Below are 20261 nucleotides of genomic sequence, written 5' to 3'. Positions count from 1 at the left end.
TGCAGGCCAGTTTGCTTCGAGTGATTAATATTTTCGGTGTATGTATTCAGTGTTTATCTTTTTATTTTCCGATACATCTAAATCTTATATCGTGTCACCCGTGTATACCTATTGTTCGGCCCAGGGTGTAAGAAATATTCAACGTTTCTTAAAGTGCCCAGAGGGCAACCGTGGTCGTTGTGACGGTGTGTTCAATAAAAAAGGGCTTAAATATCTTAATTGGAAAACTTAGGAAGAAACGTAGAGAAATTTCCGTATATCTATAGTTTACGTATTTTCGTTTTTTCCACCAGTAGGATATTTACAAGGCAATAAGATTATAATAATTAAGTTCCTAAATATAACGATGGAATAAAGCCATATTAAAATTCATTAAAAAAATCTTATTTTTTACTACTTTACTACCTACTACCTTTATATATATATATATATATATATATATATATATATATATACATCATTCAGCTTTGTATATATATAGATTGGAATTGAGGCTCATTTTAATCCCTCAAGTTACTCCGTTCAAATTTAATAGTTGGATTGTTTTAACAATAAACACTTCGCTCGACGCGTCATGAATCATGTTTATTATTATATTTTTATGAACAAACAAACTAACATCAATTTTTATAGCTTCAGAGGCCCTTTTAACTATTATAGGAACGATAACCGGAGATTAAGTTGAAATACTTCACAGATGTTCTACTATCATTATCGTGAGTTTAATTTATGCATTGACAGTATAATCACCGTTAACATGTGTGTTCTTCGAATTTCATTACCGTCAACAAAAAAAAGATATAATTAAAATATATTTTTTACTATTTCTTTTTGCTTATGATTAAATTTGTCAATATTTTTTACCTTCATACCTAGAATCGGCTTTTTTTTAACATAGTCAACAGAATACTGCAAAATTTTATATGAATAATAATTATATGAAAATGATTGTGGAAATTCGTAAAAATAGTGAGAAATTAGCTTTTCTGTTATATTTCATTTATGAATGTATTTATAAATCGTATATGTCTTCTTATCGTTAATTTCACATTTTAACAAATAGTTCTCTAAGCGTTATATTTAAGAAGCTGGTGTTCTTGTATATATGAATAGCGAGGGTTAGAGAACGTAACGCCTTTCGCTTTACAAGAAGTCTGTGTCTCGTTATAGTTTTCATTTATTGCCATTATGAAATATTTCCTAAATAAAGAATTATCTTATTATATATTATATTATCTACTCGTATATATAAAATTTATGAACTTATATGTACTTTCTAGTTTTGGAATTTAAGTAATTTTAGAAAGATTAGATTTCCCCGAGAAAGACGGGATACATTCGAGATTATTGCTATGTTTGTTCAATATTTTTTAATCACTTAAATCATTAAATAAACCTACATAATAATAACATATTGTATTATCACAAAAAAAAAACTAAACATTATTTTAATTAAAATAATTCCAGCAAAAAAAAACATTTGAAAATGTGATATTACCAAATATAATCTTATTATGTTATTTAAAATGTGTATAATACATAAATAAAATTATGACTTACCGGAGCCACTGGCAAAAAGGAAGTCCCTTTGTAGGGATGACGTTTTCAGGTAGGGGTAAAACAGCTTGCCGCCGTGTCGGGACTAGCGCCACGACTGCCACAGATAAAAGAAAGAAAAATACATTTATAACAGATTAAAAATACATACAATGAAAGATTTAACTCTTAATTAAATTTTTTTTTTCTGTATATGTGTAATTTCTTATAAAATAATACTTAATTATTATTTATCAAATGTTTTAACAAAAATGTTTAAAATTCATAAGTTGATAAAAATATGTTATTAAATATTATTTTCTTAATTATTTTTATAATGAATAATGAAAGATGAAGGACGCGCTCAGCAAATACTTGCTGCATACAAAAAAATATAAATATTGTTTTAAATTTTTAAATAACAGACGTCGTGAAAATACAGACCGAATAAATTTCGAATCTAGACAAAGAATATTCTAGAAGAACATAAAAGTTGAATCATAAATTAAAAAAAAAACCATCTCTATATCGTAAATGATTTTTTATTTTATTGTTATTAACCAAAGGTGAGAATAGCTATCGTTAAGATTAGCTCAGAGTTAGCATTAAATATGTTTTGGTAATCAAACGTAATTAGATTGCAGCGTAACGTTTTCCTGGCCTAGTCCAGTGACAGTGACTATTCCCAACGGAGATGAGACAACTGCGCAGAAGACAAAGATATAAATAGTCCCAACCCTTGACCTGCTACCGCAATTTTCTCGACACAATAACTCTTTCTCTGGTTTTCCGGATTTTGAATCCAGAACCTCGGGATCTGCAGCCATTTAAAATAGCCACTAAACCAATGAAGACGGTAAAGTTCTCATATAACATAACCACTAACCAGTACCCTAATAGTCTTTGCTTGTTATCCTTATTACGTCTACACTTGCGAAAGAGAAAGCAATATTTTATGTTCCTTCGCCTTATAAACTGTGTACTTAAAAAGTTCAACGTAGATACTAACTATGGAACCTATGATTTATATACTCTGTGGCAGCAGTCTGTGGTATCTATTAAGTATATAAGATAAGTAAGTATGTTTGTCGCGTCAACATCCCTAATAAATGATCTAATAAATATCTTAATAATTTATAATTAAAAAAATAATTTATTTCTCTATAAATTACTCAATTCCCCATAACGTATCAAATGACATTTTCGTTTTATATTTAATTATTTTTTTATTATAAAATAATAATTTCGCAATTAATTTTTATAATTGGTTAATTATACTCATCCAAAATGTTTTATGGAAACAAATTAATTTTAATATGCGAATCTAATTTGGTAATATCATGAGATTAACTTAATTTAAAATAAACGATTAGCTGGAGGTCAGACAAGGATGTTAGTAAGCTTTTAATTATTGTATTAAGAATTTAATTTGAAAAATGGGGTTTTTTTTGTTTTTTTTTTATTATTTATTTTACTGATTCATAAATTCCTATAAAACTTTCAAGGTCTTTTTAACTATTTTATGTATTTATCACTATTTCAATCAGTGTATCTAAATGTATATAAAATAAATTAATCAGTTAAAAAAAACACACACAGATTATGCAAAAATGCATTAATCCTTAGATTTTAGCCTCCATGTTATTTGAAATAAGCTTGACCTTTTTGTTCATAGCTTAAAAGGATTGAATTTTACGTTTCGTTAGATTTCAAACTATTTATAATTATAATAAATGAAGTGCTTAATTTATTTCAAGAACCTTTTTATTTTCTGAATTATATCAGCTTTTATTTTTATTTCAAATTGGATTTAATTTATTCAATTCCAAATTCAAACTTCATAAATTGGATTGCTTTATAAGCGTAGCTCATGTTCGCAATTCAAACTGGCAATCGCGTATCTTCCCGCGGTTCGTTTAGGAAGTTGAGCGGGGGAGGCGAGCGCGGGGCTGCGCGTTTTTCCCTCGCCACGTGTTATCCACGTGCGTGTAACTTTTCACTTAAGTCGCTTGAAGTTTTTCACGCTCGTACTTATAATGTAAATGATTTGTTTGCGTAGTGTTCCATATTAATATTATTTGAATTTGCTTTAGTTTTATAAATGGATTTTCATGGATTACATGTATTTGTAAAAGTTTTTTTTTACTGTATGCTACTATAATTTTAATAAATTTAGCTATAGATCTGAAATTTAAAAAATTAATATTTTATGTAGTGGATATTTTTTATAGAAGTTGCTTAGTCTTGTCTAATTACTTTATCATTAAAATATATACATATATATATATATGAGTACTTGCATAAATACGCGTATATTGATACTTAATATTAACTTTAGTTTAGCGTTTTAAACTATTATGTGCTATCGAGGGTGGGATTTCTAAACGTTTCAAGATATTTCAACAATATAAAAAATAAACAATTAGTTCCATATTTCGTATCGATCATTAATATTGATTGATATAAACCGTATCTAATATATATAATTTATTATTATAATCGCTATAGGATATAACCCATAGACAAATTTTCTTGTTATTACCGTAATAACAATAAAATGCCGCTCTCTCAACAATACATCGCTGTGCGTTTGCAATCAACATATTAACTATACCGTGTCTAGAAAATTCTTAATTGAACTAATGAGAAGTAATTACAATTTTTATTGCGGCCATAATGATTACGATGCCTTAAAATAATAAAAGCAATTAGACATTGATGGGCGTAGCGGAGTCGCTCTATCTCTCCCACTCTAGTCTGTTACAGAAAAATGCGAGGAAATGAGAGGAAAGACTGGACTTATTAGATGTAATTGTTCGAACGGTTATAAAACTTGATGTCGAGACGGTGTTCAGTTTGTCGTAAAACGGTAAGATGTTACTGCTTCTTTTAGGTTCTTAAGTTAAAAAATAGGGAGATGCTGGTTACATGCAATATATGTGTATAACCACGAGATCTTGCAATGCTTAGAGTGTATAATTTTATATAGTGTGGTAAATAAATATAGTGACGCTCTTTTTTGTTGTTGAAGTAAAATATTTTTGCTTTCAAGAAACGAATTAATATTTTTATCACTTCATATAAAGTGCTTCGCGGAATAAATTCAATATTGAATTCACAAAATTTATTAATTTAAAGTATATATATTTTAATAAAAAATAGAAAATCAGAAATCTATATTATGTTATTATATTTGATTTTATTTGATTCTAAAATAAATTGTAATAATTACATGAAAAAGTCTTTAAATAATTTTAAACATGCAGATCAAATACTTCATATTTAATTTCAAAGCAATAGTCTAGTTACATGTAGAATGAAAAATTATTGTAAACATCATATGAATATTACACTTTGGATGTTCTAAAAGATTAATTTCGCACTAATCTAAGATAATATGAAATATTATATTTTGGTACAATCACCGCGTCAAGAGGATGGCGTGGTACAATTAAATGATTCAAAGCAATGAAAACGAGCTTCTGACTCACGAGTGTGATATTAATTAAGCGCAATGAACGAAGAATTTAGAGGAATTGTGATGTGACCAGATAGAAATAGAATAAGATTGTTTGAAAGAATTGCAAAATTTAAATTTCGATCTTTGTTCGGCTGTTGGTTTGAATTTCAAATCGTTTTTATTCATATCTATGTATTATAGAACGATGTTGCTATTTCTTAATTGAAATGTTTATTAATAACAATTCTATTTTCAAAGTTCAATTTTGATTATTTGAACATGATTTAAATTAAAATTAAATTATTTTGTAAAATAAAATAATAATTTATAAATTGAATGGTTATTTAATTTTATTGAATATTTCTCTTGAAAGTTACAATTTGTTTTTGGAATGTTTTAATTTAATTTATGAATTCATATAAAAATAATGAAATGGATATTTATTATTTATAGGACGTATCGATTGTTTAATAATCGTGTGTAATATCAATAAATAAGTATTATATACATGTGGTATTATATACAGATACGGCAATATCTTGTTTTTTTTTAAAGAATAATTTATTTATGCGTTTGAATATGTTTTTCTACATCATTTAACCATAGACACGATATCATTTTTTTGATCACAGTGTTAACAATACTAGGGAAATATATTGTTAAATATTTTTATATATTTTTTTTCAGTTACTATTCATCATCATCATCATCATCACCCTTTTCGCGTCCACGGCTGGACATAGGTCTCTCCAATGGCACGCCACTGAGCCACTGTTATTATTAAATTTTCTAAAATATCTATTAAGTATACGACTATTTTTATGAATAAAAAAACTTTTAAAAATCATTTAGATATCTTGCATATTCATTATATTTTATATTTTTTTCATTAATTACTTATATATATATATATATATATATATATATATATATATATATTGTCTTGAATTTCAGTCTTTGTTCGTATAAAAATATATATAAATATATATTTTTACAAACAATTGAATATAAAATTTCTTTTTTTTTTACGCATTTTACAATAAACATTCTGACATATTTATTAGTAAATAAAAATGACAACTCGTTAATTAAATGCATTTCTGGTGAATACTATTTTATATAAAGATTTATTATCTATAATATTTTATATAATATTTTATCCAATAGTACGACAACAATACGTACAACACTAACTTCAGTACATAGCTCTTATATACATCATATTAAAATTTCCACTACAGCGTGGGTTTCACGTGAAAACAAAAACGTATAAAAAATACCTACAGAAAAACTGAACACATGACGGACCGAACCAATCAGCTGTTGCCGCTTCGCCCCGCCCAGATACAAGTTTTCCTCTTTATCGCGAAAAACATCACCTCTCCTTTTTTAAACCGACGAAATTTATTCGAAAAAAAAATTTTTACTCAACATTGACGAAACATAAGAAACTTTTTACGAGGGACCTTATTTAAATCTTCACACGAGACATTTTATATATTAATTAAATTTATTAATGATTAAATTATTGATTACATTTGTCCGTGTTTATATTTTTTCTTTATATGTTTTGGTTAACTGGTAACTTTTTCAATACCCATTATAGCAATTTAAGCTTTTGGAGGGTATATTCATACTTACTTCATAAGTTATAATAAAACAATGACATAATTTTGAAAGGAAATCAAAACTATGTATGAAATAAGTATGGCATTCTATAATATTCTTAATAATAATAACATAAATTTGTGTTTAAATGAATAAATAAAAAAAACTCAGTACTTACAATGTTCAATTATTAAGACGTTGAGGTGCTTGAATTTGTTTTCGTAACAGTGAACAGTTGTTAATTAGCCGGCGTTCGCTGATTCATCACTTTATAGCGTTTCAACGGCCACTCCAAGCCGATAATAATTACACTGCAAATATATCTCCTTGTTCAGAAAATAATAAACCACACTGATACAATTTGTCCAATTTTCGAACTCACTAAAAAGTTTTATATTATCTGTCAAAAGTCGCGCGAAATGTTTTTTTTTCTGTGGCTGTCAAACGAAACGGGCGAACGCGTATACGGCCGTCCACGTCAGTACGCTGACGTTCACTAGTCGCGACTCGGCGTAAGTCGAGGAGAAGAAGGCAGCGGTCTCGGCCAACCCGCCTTTCGTTCGTCTCTTTCTCGCGCGGCTATGCCCGCCCGCACCATTTTTACAGTTTAACCGACTCAATTCAATTCAACTCAACTCAATTGTCGTGGCGCGAATGCCTTCGCACTGGACGCTAGAGTGAGATGTATAGCGTTCGCCTTCTTTCAGACGTCGCAGTTTTAATAGTAATACAATAGTTAATAGTTGCGTACAACGCATAATATCTTGTCTATATTCGAATTAGGTCTCAAAGGCAAATATTGATGTACGATGCGTTTCAAACAAGAATTTATATTTGGAAGAGCGGAATAGAGCCTTAATCTTGGTTTAAGACGCAACAGCGGGCATGAGTCGTGTTGTTTCGTTCGCGCCACTATCGTCCGGCCGGCGTTCTGGCGGCGCGGGAGCGAGAAATCCGAGAGGCGATAGGCGTTACCGATTCTGTCGGCTCGCGCTTCTGGGTGTGTAAAGTTTTAGGCCGAAACATGTAAAAATGCATCTTGAAAAAAAGTTATGTATTAAAAAAAGAAGCTTAGTGCGCGGTGGGGGGACATTAACGCGGGGGGGTGGCGAGGACGGTTTTTTCGCATGCTATATTTTCGGGGGTGCTCGCGTAACTGGACAATGCATTATCGGAGCGAGCCGCCGATTCGAGCGCATCACCTTAGTGGGCCATTTCCACTCCAAACTACTCGATTTGAATACACTATTCTGCCATGCACGTAGCCTTTATGCGAGTAATATTTAGCTAAGGTTTTTTTTTTTAAATAACAAAACCAATAAAATGCAAAGAGAAATTTACAACCGGACATAAATATACGATAACTTAAAATAAGAACTTTATAACAGTGAAATTACAAATGAAAGTTATTACAAAAAACTTCTTTACTAGCAGAGTTTAAGAAGTCATCTTCGGGAACGTGAGCATTATAATATAATTTATAATTTTAACATAAATAGTTCGTATAAAAATTAACGATGTCGAACGAACAAACAAAATTAGTAAAAACCGAACATACATAATATAGAAAAGTCTAATACAACTTGACTTGAATAAATATAAACACACATAACTACATTCTTCTACCTTCTCCTCAAAAAGGGAGAGGAGGCCTTAGCCCAGCAGTGGGACATTCACAGGCTGTTCCTGTATACATAGCTACATTACATACATTTGTCGAAATAGAACTAAAAATAGGCTTTTATTAATAGTTATAAAACACATAAGATTGCATAGAAATGCGCCGAGCTCAGTGGCGTGCCATTGGAGAGGCCTATGTCCAGCAGTGGACGACAAAAGACTGATGATGATGATGATAAAGCATAGAAATATTGCTTAGGTATACTTATGCATCTACTGTTGCGATTATTATTATTGCATTGTAATATGTTTCGAAATGAAACATCATGATGAAGTTTTCAAATGTAAACGTATAATAACTATGACTATGTAATATTATTTGTATTAAATATATGATCTAGGCAAAACAATATGATAGTTTTTATAATATTTTTTTCCGTTTCACATCGGATTAGATGAATAAAATGTTTTTTTTTTTCGAAATGTTAAGTTGCTATTGGCCAGAGTGGCCTCTACAGCGTCACGGGGGGGGGGGGGGGGGGTCGAGATGGACTCAGCCGGATGTTGGGAGCCACACGAGGGGCTCAAGAGAGTCGGACGTCCTAAGGGTGCCTCCTGTGAGGCCGGACCTCGGCTTAGGACGCCGTTGAAATCGGGAGGGAGAATAAAATGGTTTAGAAAATACATATTTGTATAAAAAAAACCACATTAATTTAATATTGTTACAAAAATCCTAATCAAAATAATTCTTTTAAAAAAATTTTGATTTATATGTATTTGGAATCAATGAAAACAAAAACGTTACATTTTTGCTTACAAATTATAAAATTAAATTTTAGACTACAAGAAAATTTCAGTTCACAAAAAATAATTTTATTCAAGATTTCAGGTTGCGACGTGCGATTGTCGTTTAAAGAATATAATTGTAATGCTCTTCTATATTTTTTTATATAGAATAGGAAGGCGGACGAGCTTATGGGCCACCTGATGGTAAGGGTCACCAACGCCCATAGACATTGGCATTGTAAGAAATGTTAACCATCGCTTACATCACCAATGCGCCACCAACCTTGGGAACTAAGATGTTATGTCCCTTGTACCAGTAATTACACTGGCTCACTCACCCTTCAAACCGGAACACAACAATACCAAGTACTGCTTTTGCGGTAGAATATATGATGAGTGGTTGGTACCTACCCAGACGAGCTTGCACAAAGCTCTACTACCAGTATGAACAAACTCGAAATGTACCCCGGAAAACGATCGTAAATTATCAGAAAATGACATGCGACATTGACCATAATAATCATAACATTTCAAGATTACACGCTTCAAAATAGTTTATCACTATAAATCGCTTGTCAATATTTCACGGGTGATTAATGAAGTGAGTTCTATATAGCACTGCAGGACTTGTTCTGGAAAAGCGAAGACACGATAAACATAGTTTTCATAATGAGTAGGATTTTCTCAATAATGTTTCACGGAATGTAAATGGTTTCCTCTTCTAATTATACCTACCAAGAAATATAATACTGTAATAATAATAAACAAAAACAATATATAACGACTGCAAACGGAACTGTAAGTGGTACATTTTAGTCTCTGCTAGGCTTCAGATTCTTGATTTAAAAATAAAAGATATAATCTACACATGAGTATTGATCTCCAAGTACCATCATAAGCATTATGCTTCTCTTATGATGTTCGCGGTCGAGTTTTGAACTTTTTTTTTTAATTTTTAATTTCCTCTCAAATCTCAATTTTTCCGCCATAAACCTTTCATTGTGATTGCATTTTAAAATACAATTTAAATACTTACTATATTGTTATTTACTTGGATCACATAATATTCCTTCTAGGAGAGTTGGGTAAAAGAGGCAATATTTAAAGAAAAATACTGTTACAAAATAAGAACTATCAGAAAAAAACGTTTTGTCATCGTAAAGTTTCGTTTATATATTCGTCTTAACAAACTCGAGAGGCTTATTAATTAGCTACAACACCATCAACACCATCTATCATCAGCTGCAAGGTATCAAATGATTATATTATCATCCAAATCATATAAATACAGTAAGAGATAAGTCGAAATTGACTTCCGACAACTGACTCTTGTTACGAGTAGCTATACAAATAAAGCTTATAAAAAGCTTGTAATTACAGATGAAACGATAAAGTTTTGAGACTTTATTCACCAGTAAACCGCTTGAGAAGTAGACGTGTTTTAAATACGTCAAGTTATGTAGCTTAAGTAAAATATACAAATTAGAAATTTTGTTTATAATATAAACATGTCTATTACGTAAAAAACATAAATCGTGACATCATAGATTTTTTTTTCTTCTGTTTATTAATAATATCCTGCTAATGTTCTACTGTTGGGTTAAGACCTCTTGCTTTTGTGGAGAAGGTTTTGGCGTTGATGCTCCAATGCGTGTTGGTCTGCTCACTAAACAGTCAATGTATATAAAAAATTTGCATGGGTTATTTGCTTATAGGCCTTTTCTCCTCTTATAGAAAAGCCTTGGAACTTATAATTCCAATACACTACTCCGGTAAGGAAATGCATGAGATGAATTAAAGACACAAAATGAAGAAAATATTCAGTGTTGCTTGCCTGGATTTAAAACTACCATCGTTTTCACGTATTCAACGTTTATAACTGCTGGTTCATCTCGGCTAGATCACCTTCCGATTCTAGGGTTTTTACATCTAATTCAACTATAACTTGACAATGTAAAAAATATTTTATGAGCCTACGTGAATACACAATATTTTGAGTTATCAGACACAGTCGAGGATTAAATAAATAGATTTCCATATACATTAGCATGTCCGACAAAGTAATATTCGTGAATAACAATTGTTAGCTGTACTTATGACATAAAGTTTTTGGAAGTAACTAACTCCCGACATACAACTAACGCGAGTTTGGGATTCATGGCCAATATAAAAAGTTGTTACATCAGAAATTATGAGACGTTAGCGTTCCCTACATTTCCTTTTAATAATAAAAACTTTTTCTAAGTAATCTCGTGTATAACTCAACTTACAAATAACAGAAAAAAATACGAATAATTACTTTTAATTATAATATAATAACACAAAAATGACTGAAAAATAGTATAGACTTCGCACGTGGTTTAGAGAGAGAGTGGCGGGTGTTTGGTATTAAAAGTAGCCTACGTCTGTATCTTGAAGTTCACTCGAAATTTTATCAAAATCCGTTCAGTGGTTTAGCTTTACGTAAATATAACAGACAAACAGACTTCCTTTCGCATTTATAATATTAGTATAGATCACAGAAATGACTAAAAATAGCTTATATGAACAATTATGACCCATTTTGAAACGGATTTCGATTACAACGATATACGTAAAACTGTGATAAAAATGTTAACGTGGTTCTCTTAATACGAGTACACACCAACCACAAGTTACCTGTGCTTAAAACCGTACAAATACAAAAATAAAGGCGGGACAACGGACCTAGACAATTTACTTAATGATTGTTGATTTCGTTTTAAGAAAACGTCAAAATCTATGGAAATGATACATGAATTGATATATCACGTGCTCAACAACTGACTTATTGAAATGAATAATTTACACGACAGCGAAGTTCGAAATGTTAGCGATAACTTTTTAGAACGCACTTTGCTTAGTTCTCTATATTTGATTGCGGTCAAGGCACTTACTTATCAATCCATCCTTTTCGTCATTTAAAATAGTTTATTAATAATTAAATTTATTTGTAAAATAAGTAATCAAAAGTAAATTTAAGAGCCACCCAATCGTAACCAAATGGTCGTGAGTTTAAGTATAAATCCAATGCTGTACCAGGACACCATGATTACATTTAAGTGTTTAAGCCGTTAAGTATATGTCATTCGACTTGTTCTCGACGCGTCCATTAAGGTTAAGGTTTAACCATGAAGGTCTTCTGACCGAATTTCTATCATGGATGTCAATCTTAAGTACGAGTATGCTGGAGATATAATTGTGCATAAGTGTTTTCGATACCATATTTGGAGGAGGGTGTGTTGTTTTGTTCGTACTGTTTATTTTAACTCAGTTTTATAGTCCGACGGGCTAGCCTATGCTATTGTAGAGATCAAGACCGACGGTTCTACGTGCTTTCCGAAGCACTGGTGTTTAAAGCTGTCATTTTTCTTGTTTAACTTCTAACTGCTATTAACATGAAAACTTACCCGGGTTTGATGCCCCGATCTTCGGTTAAAATTCAAATCAATAGCCACTAAGCCGACTCGTCTCTTTAAAATCTATGTAATCCATATATATCAATCATATCATAAACGATCTATTTTCGATATACTGAACAAATGAGGCGTTTTAGAAATAGACGATAATCTCATACAAACTAGACAGTTCCTTGGAAACAAGTCTTGTACCTAAATAACTAAATGACGTCAAAACTTTAAATCCGGCCAAGTTGGAGAGGCCGAAAGTTGCCTTTCGCTAAATAATTGATCACGCGCCACTATTACGTTCAATGGTATCGATTATGTATCGAACAACATTCTTTCAATTTTAAATATCGATTCTGTCTAAATGATTAATTAGCCATTTACAAGGATCGGGTTCGCGTATTCGATTATTGTGATGATTAATCGTTTTGAAATAATTTATTTAATTAATCAAGACAGTGCTATTCGTTTTTTTATATAACGTAATCGAATATAAAAGACATGACGATTTTTTTTAACATATATATACTGGTATAGTAAAAAACATATATTAATTAAAGTCACTGGTTTCTGATTTTATAAGTGAAATTTCGTTTATTTTATTGAAAACCAATATATAATTGTTTTTATATATGTAACATATTACTTTGTAATTTTATTTCACCATAAATGACTTTTATATTTTTAAATTATGTATTGACTTCAACTGCCTGCGACGTCTTATTGTTGAAGGATTTATGACAAGTAGTCAACATCATACGTTACACTGTTGTACACTAGAATAATTCGAATAAGGTCAACTGATGGAAATAAGAATTCCTATGTAAAAGAATACGTAATAAGCCGCTTCGTATTGGGACGCTCTCTGTCTATTTCGTATAGACTACTCCGCTATTAAAAGAAACAAATCAACAGAATGTAATACTATTTTGTTTTCGCTCTGACTAGAATAACCTGTTTTTTATTAAATTTATAATAGGCGAAACATCAAATGGGCCACCTGATGGTAAGTGGTCACCACCGCCAATAGACATTCGCAACGTTAAAAATATTAGCTATTCCTTTCATCACCGATGCGCTGTCAATCTTGGGAACCAAGAAGTTATGTCTATAATTACACTATGCTAGTGTAATGATTCACCCTCCAAACCAGGTATAACAATAGTAAGAAGTGCTGTTTTGTGGTAGAATACATGATGAGTAACAGCAGACGTCTGAGCAGACGAGCTTACACAAAGCACTCCCACCAAATAACACCGACTCTTTTTGTTACACAAAGCACAAACAATCGATACGTCATAACACTATAAAATATTTACCATGAACGATAATCTAACCTGCGCCCGCAATTGTAACAGTCAGTTGCAATGATCACTGCGCGAACCAGTTGTCAATATCATAAAACCTTCATCGGAAATCAATCTATCTTTATACGAAAACCGAAACCAAATTGGTTCAGTTCAATTGGTGATATGTAAGATTTATTTTTGCAGTAAAGTGATAAAAAAACTCAATTTAAAATTTACGGAAACGAAACACGAAAATTATGGTGATGGCGTGGTTTGTACTTTCAATTAAAATAAAAAAAAACAACGTAAGTATATAAACAGAAAAAAATAGAACAAAATACATGAAATACTCAACTTTTCTTGATTGTGTTGTTCATGCTTTGGTATATGCTTATACTGACCTGTATGGCTGTATGTATATGTATTATGATCTTCCATCACGGTGTAATGCTGCCTGCATATGACTAGATGCATGAGTTTGAGTCTGTTTATCTTGATGCCTCACCCCTGTTAATATCACAGGAATTATCAAGACTTATCCCAGAAAATGTTAACTGAATGATTTGATGATTTAGTTATTAGTTCCTGGGAGTTAAAACCGTATATTGTATTACCACTATTGCTTTGGTAGAAGGGCAATACGCTTGGACTGCTGATTCTATCATGTTCATATATAACCACTAAGAACGTTTTAGACGTTTATATATATAATTTCGTGAGGAAACCTGCATGTATCTAATTTCATTGAAATTATGTCACATGTGTATTCTACCAACCCGCATTGGAGCAGCGTGGTGGAATAAGCTCTAAAACTTCTCCTCAAAAAGGGAGAGGAGGCCTTAGCCCAGCCCTGCAGTAGGACATTAACAGGCTATAACTGTATATATAATTTCAACACTAGGCTGGATCGCCATTTGCGCCAGCAGCGGGGGCTAAGATTTCTCGGCAAACCAGGAATAAAATATTTTACCTTGACGGAATAAAATATTTTTTCAAAATTCTCGTACTCTTAAGTCTCGTATAACTTTTCATAACTTGCCAAACTGTGTGATGTGGATATGATATATGGTGCCACTTTAAAGGCGGCCTATTTGGAAGATAGAAATTCATCTCTTCAGAGCAATTTTAAATATAGCTCAGAATAATTGCCTTGATGGATGGATGGATTATTTTAAAGAGTTTTATCCCTTTTTAAAGAACTATGCTAAATTTTTTATAGGATATGCTTCAGAGACGTGAAGCGCAATGTTTTGGAAGCTCTCCCGGATATTGTAGAATTAAATATATGTGGTAACTGTCTGAGAACAGCTCTTCCTCGTACTTCAAGGTGTTTAAATAGTTACGAGTATTCTGTCCTGTAACTATATTGTTAAAAATGTAAGGTTTCCTTTTTACAGCTGCGTTACAGACAACAGCTTTTATCAAAGTTTACTTATGACAAGTCTGCAATTTAGTAACGGGATAAAATGGTCTTCGGATTGGATTCGGTGGAGACGTCGAAGATCGATTAATATTTACTGCTCAATTAACTAAACCCTCTTGAAAAAAAAAGCCGAGATGGCCTAGTAAAAAAGCCAAGATGGCCTAGTAAAAAGGCCGAGATGGCCTAGTGGTTAGAACGCGTGAATCTTAACCGATGATCGTGGGTTCAAAGCCGGGCAGGCACCACTGAATTTTCATGTGCTTAATTTGGGTTTATAATTCATCACGTGCTTGACGGTGAAGGAAAACATCGTAAGGATTGTCTAATTTCATTGAAATTACGCCACATGTGTATTCCACCAACCCACGTTGTAGCAGCGTGTTGAAATAAGCCTTCTCCTCAAAAAGGGAGAGGGGGCCCTAGCCCAGCAGTGGGATATTAACAGGCTGTTAGTTTACTTTACTCTTTAGATAGGTGGCCGTTGTTGAAATCGTTCAGAAGGACATCATCATTGTATGTTTTTTTATATTCATAATAATAGTATTAGTAATTTAAGCCTTGACAGAAATGATTATAGCCTATCAAGTCTGTGTCCTATTAATTCATATGACTTACTTAACAAAAATAAACTAGTGATGTAATCTCTCCAAAAATAAATATCAACTATATTAGGAATTATGACAGTACATATATAAATTAGTCTTGTAATTAAAAATTTATTTCTATGGCGCTATATTAAGCACTACAAAATCGGTAAACAACATACCGAAATGTATACAAAGACAGACATTATATATTCTAGCTGGATATTTACAAGCAGTTACTGTATACTTTTTAAAAATAGAATACATTAAAATCTCAGGCGTTCATCATTCTCATATTTCATCTCTCGAACTTAACTCTTAATTAGCAATAAACTACTACAAATACTATTATTCTAGATTCAGTCGTTCGTTCGTTCGTTCGTTGACAAAATAAACAAGAAGTTTGAAACTTGAGGCGCGAATAATAAATGAGATTGTGAAATAAGACTAACAACATTAATATAATTAATCTTTTGTTTCTCTATATTTGAAATAGTTTTTGCATAGCCTTATTTAGTAAACTAATTGTTGACGGCTTATATACAATTAAATTACAAATACACTCAAGGATTAAATCGTTTTCCAATTTGTATTAGACACTAAGAAAGGATGAAATTAAAAAAAAAACTCATGTATTTTTTTTCCAAAAAGTTTAAATTATTTTTGCCTTTATTTAACAAAAATAGTAAAAAATGCTGAAAAAAAAAGAAGAGAATAAGTTTAACGTGTGTATCTATGTCGAGATGGCCCAGTGGTAAGAACGCGTGAATCTTAACCGATGAACGTGGGTTCAAACCCGGGCGAGCACCTCTGAATTTACATGTGCTTAATTTCTGTTTATAATTCATCTCGTGCTTTTCGGTGAAGGAAAACATCGTGAGGAAACCTGCATGTGTCTAATTTCATCGAAATTCTGCCACATGTGTATTCTACCAACCCGCACTGGAGCAGCGTGGTGGAATAAGCTCCAAACCTTCTCCTCAAAAAAGGGAGAGGAGGCCTTAGCCCAGCAGTGGGACATTTACAGGCTGTTACTGTGTATCTATGTAATTGTGCTGCATCGTCGCTCTCAAACCTACTGACCGATTTTAATGCTTAATTATCTATTGGTAACCTGAAATAGTTCTTGGCTACAAATTATGAAAATCTGTTCAGGCATTTGAAGATCATCAGTTTATTTTCAGAACATATGCTGATTTGAAATTGCTGCCTCCTAACACGTGACGCTTGTATTAACATATTACTAGGTATAATAATAATAGTCCTCCAGACCGATTTCGGCCACGGCGGCTAATCTCTATTAAGATTAGCCGCAGGACATATTGTAGTGCACAAGCCTGTGCGCAAAAGCAGGTGCACTCTCTATTCCTTAACTCTCATAATCCGATGGAACGGCAATCCGACACAAACAGAAAAAGTTCAGGCGCAGGACCAACGGTTTACATGGTTTTCGAGGTACGTGCGTGTACATGCTTTCAACTTCCAGACTCCGGGCTACTATTGAGAATTTTCGACAGAAAAACTCAATAACTTTTTTATTGGGTCGACCTGAGATTTGAACTTAGGACCACCGGGTCTGAGGCTTTACATCTAGTTACTAGACTAAGGAGGCAGCTACTAGATATTTATAATAATGTTAAAGGGCAAACTAAAAAATTTGACTTTTAACTTTTTAAAGGTTGGTATTGTATCTGTGATTTAAATATTTAATCTTTAACATTAAAAGATTCCTATATAGTTAAATAAATTAAAAAACTGTATATTGAATAGTAAGGAAAATAAAATGTGAACTTCAGTGTATTAATTATAGCTGTAATTATTTATGGTAATGGTATTATATAATTAAATACTAAAAATAAATATAAATAATAAACAAAAAATAAGTTATTAAAGGGTACATTTCGATAAGTATTTAGGATACAATTTAATATATAAATTCGGCGAGTTTTGAGCTATCTTTAAAAAATATGTAGGAACCCAAATTGGTTTGTAAAAAAAAATCATATTATATATATTAAATGCAAAGGATATTATAGTGCAAAAGAGTATGCATAGACATTGGTTCAATTTCTATAGATTACGGATCCGATACAACCGAAGAGTGATCAGACGCAGGTCCTTCTACTTTACATGCTTACCGAGTCTTACGTAAGGAATGCCAACTTTCATCCATCGGGCAGCTTGGAAGAAAATCCCATTGATGCAAGAATTGCATATTTATAAGCTACTTACGAGGCAATTACATTAAATTAACAAAGAGAAATCGAGACATCAAAATTTTGATGTACTATACATAAATATATTTCAGTAAAATTTTTATTAAACTATTTTTTTAATAATATTATTTTTCAACCATTATATTTATTGCTTTCTATGAGTAAAATAGTAAAAAAGGGAGAAAATAAAACATTTATTATAATACCAAAAAAATTAAAACGATCGTAATCGTGAGAATCGTGTATAAATTAATATTTTATTAGTCAAAATCAAAGCATATCATACAATTAAATTACATAAATATTATACAATTGTTGTTGATTTAAGAGTATACAAATACTAAATGTAATGAACAGTCGAGATCGAAATAAAATCTTCAATTCATCTACTTTTGCAACTCTAAAACACAAAAGCAATGGCAATCAGATAAAAGTTGATTAATCTACGAACGGAGTTCCGCTTCTTATTATAATAAACTAATTAATGATGGAGCCGAACAATTCATTATAGAAGCAAAACTGCCTTCCGAACAATAATGATAATGAGTGTAATTAATTATAGGAAGTTCGTTCGAGACGTACTGAGGAGGACGGAGAACGGGAGGTGTGGAGGAAGATTTAATGATGGACAGGGCATGATATTATAGTATTAATTATACATACACATTGCCATCTAATTTTAGGTACTAAGCTATTTATGTAAACTAGCTGTGACGCCAGTGAATATCCGCAAAATCTCAGCCAGAGTACAATTTGGTCAAATGAACTAGCAACTTCTTATTTATCTTAGCCTAGCAAACATTTTTTATCCATTTGTAATTATTAAAAAAATACTGCTATATATAATTTTGGCAAAAAGGCGGATTAAAAACCGTAAAGTAGATAGGCAATCACTTACCATTTTTTTCGGATTATGAAGCACATTTCCTTACTCTTCTGTCTAATAAGTAAACAAAAAAGTGCTCGTGATTTGCCTCTACAGTTCTTGCTACCATCTCCTTTCCTGCTCTTATTGAGCACCCTGGAATTAATCGGGATAATGGCAAAAGATCAGATGTACTAGTAATGGTTTCTTTGAAATGAGAACAAGCGCTAGTGTAAAACGCTATAATTTGATACGTTTGCCTCGTCTCATATCAAGGAACCAATATTAAAGACCGAAGCCGCACCAAGCAATTCTAAAACGAACAAGCGCGCGCAAATATTCAGATCGAGTTACAAATGATATAGCTGTGCCGTTTTCAGTTGAAAAACTCACCTTCGAGTAATGGTGAAAAATTTTACAACCCCATCTCATTGACTGCTACTGGAGGGCTGACTCGGATTCAAAATTCAAAATTGGAACGAATATTCTGCTAACATTCTTGTAACCATTTCACGCAGACATGATTTGTAAACTAACCCTATTTTTATTTAAGCCCTCAATGTAAATAATAATACTGATGTTTCCTTTAATGTACTGTTACATACAGTTTCTATTCCTGTAATAGCCTGTGAATGTTCCACTGCTGGGCTAAGGCCTCCTCTCCCTTTTTGAGGAGAAGGTTTGGAGTTTATTCTATTTGAAAACTAAAATGCATTCTAGAAGATACACCGTGAACCGTAAATCGACTGGTCTGATATATTTAGGTTGCTTGTTCGAGATTTATTTTATTAATATAAATTCTATATATAATCGTTGGAGCGTTTGTTAAAGCCAGCTACCTAGGAAATACTTGCTCGATTGAGGTCAGATTTGCACAATGTATTTGTTCTGTCGTTATGATGATTCATAGCTACCGCATATCGTATACTAGAAGAATTGGATAGGTGGCGCTACATTGCTGGTGACGCTGTAATCAAGATATTAACAAATAATATAACGTTATAGCTCAAAATCCTACCTACATTGCTAGCCGGGTCAGTAAAAATATTATTGGGTTTTTCTGTAGAAAAGTAACTTTTTTGGTTTAGCTCGAAGTGTGGAATTCGAGTCTGAGGTTAATGTTGTTCGAAAATATTATGAATGTGTGGGCATAGTGCACTAACTGTGTTTACGCACACACTCGTGTAGTATCTGTGCAGATGGCTATTTTCCCTTGAGAATGACCGCCATGGCCTAAACTGTTCATTACAGCGCCATACCTATAAATAATATAAAATAATTAAATATAATAATTATTAAATCTGAATTTGATAGCACTCTACTCGTGTAAGTGACGTCTGAGGTAGCTAGTTTAACTAGAGGACTTGGAAAGTAAATCCTTAACATTTAAGTTTATATATGAAAACGATAAAATAACTATCACTATAATTATGTTTTCATTATAAAAGT

The 20261-nt window shown here is 31.8% G+C and overlaps 1 protein-coding gene across 6 annotated transcripts in view; it reads right to left on the bottom strand.

The window, feature by feature from the left end:
- The window catches only part of LOC126773794 (POU domain, class 6, transcription factor 2), a 149372-nt gene extending 142286 nt beyond the window's left edge, over positions 1-7086 (bottom strand). For all 6 annotated transcript variants that reach the window (XM_050494967.1, XM_050494966.1, XM_050494972.1 and 3 more), the window contains exons 1-2: positions 6783-7086; positions 1561-1654 (exon numbers count right to left, since the gene is read on the bottom strand). The gene's annotated coding sequence lies outside the window, so the exon portion shown is untranslated. The remainder of the gene's footprint in view (positions 1-1560; positions 1655-6782) is intronic.
- Positions 7087-20261: the final 13175 nt, after the last annotated feature.

Source organism: Nymphalis io, chromosome 15 (genome assembly GCF_905147045.1).
Source record: "Nymphalis io chromosome 15, ilAglIoxx1.1, whole genome shotgun sequence".
Lineage (NCBI taxonomy): Eukaryota > Metazoa > Arthropoda > Insecta > Lepidoptera > Nymphalidae > Nymphalis > Nymphalis io.
This window is presented reverse-complemented; position numbering and strand designations above follow the sequence as displayed.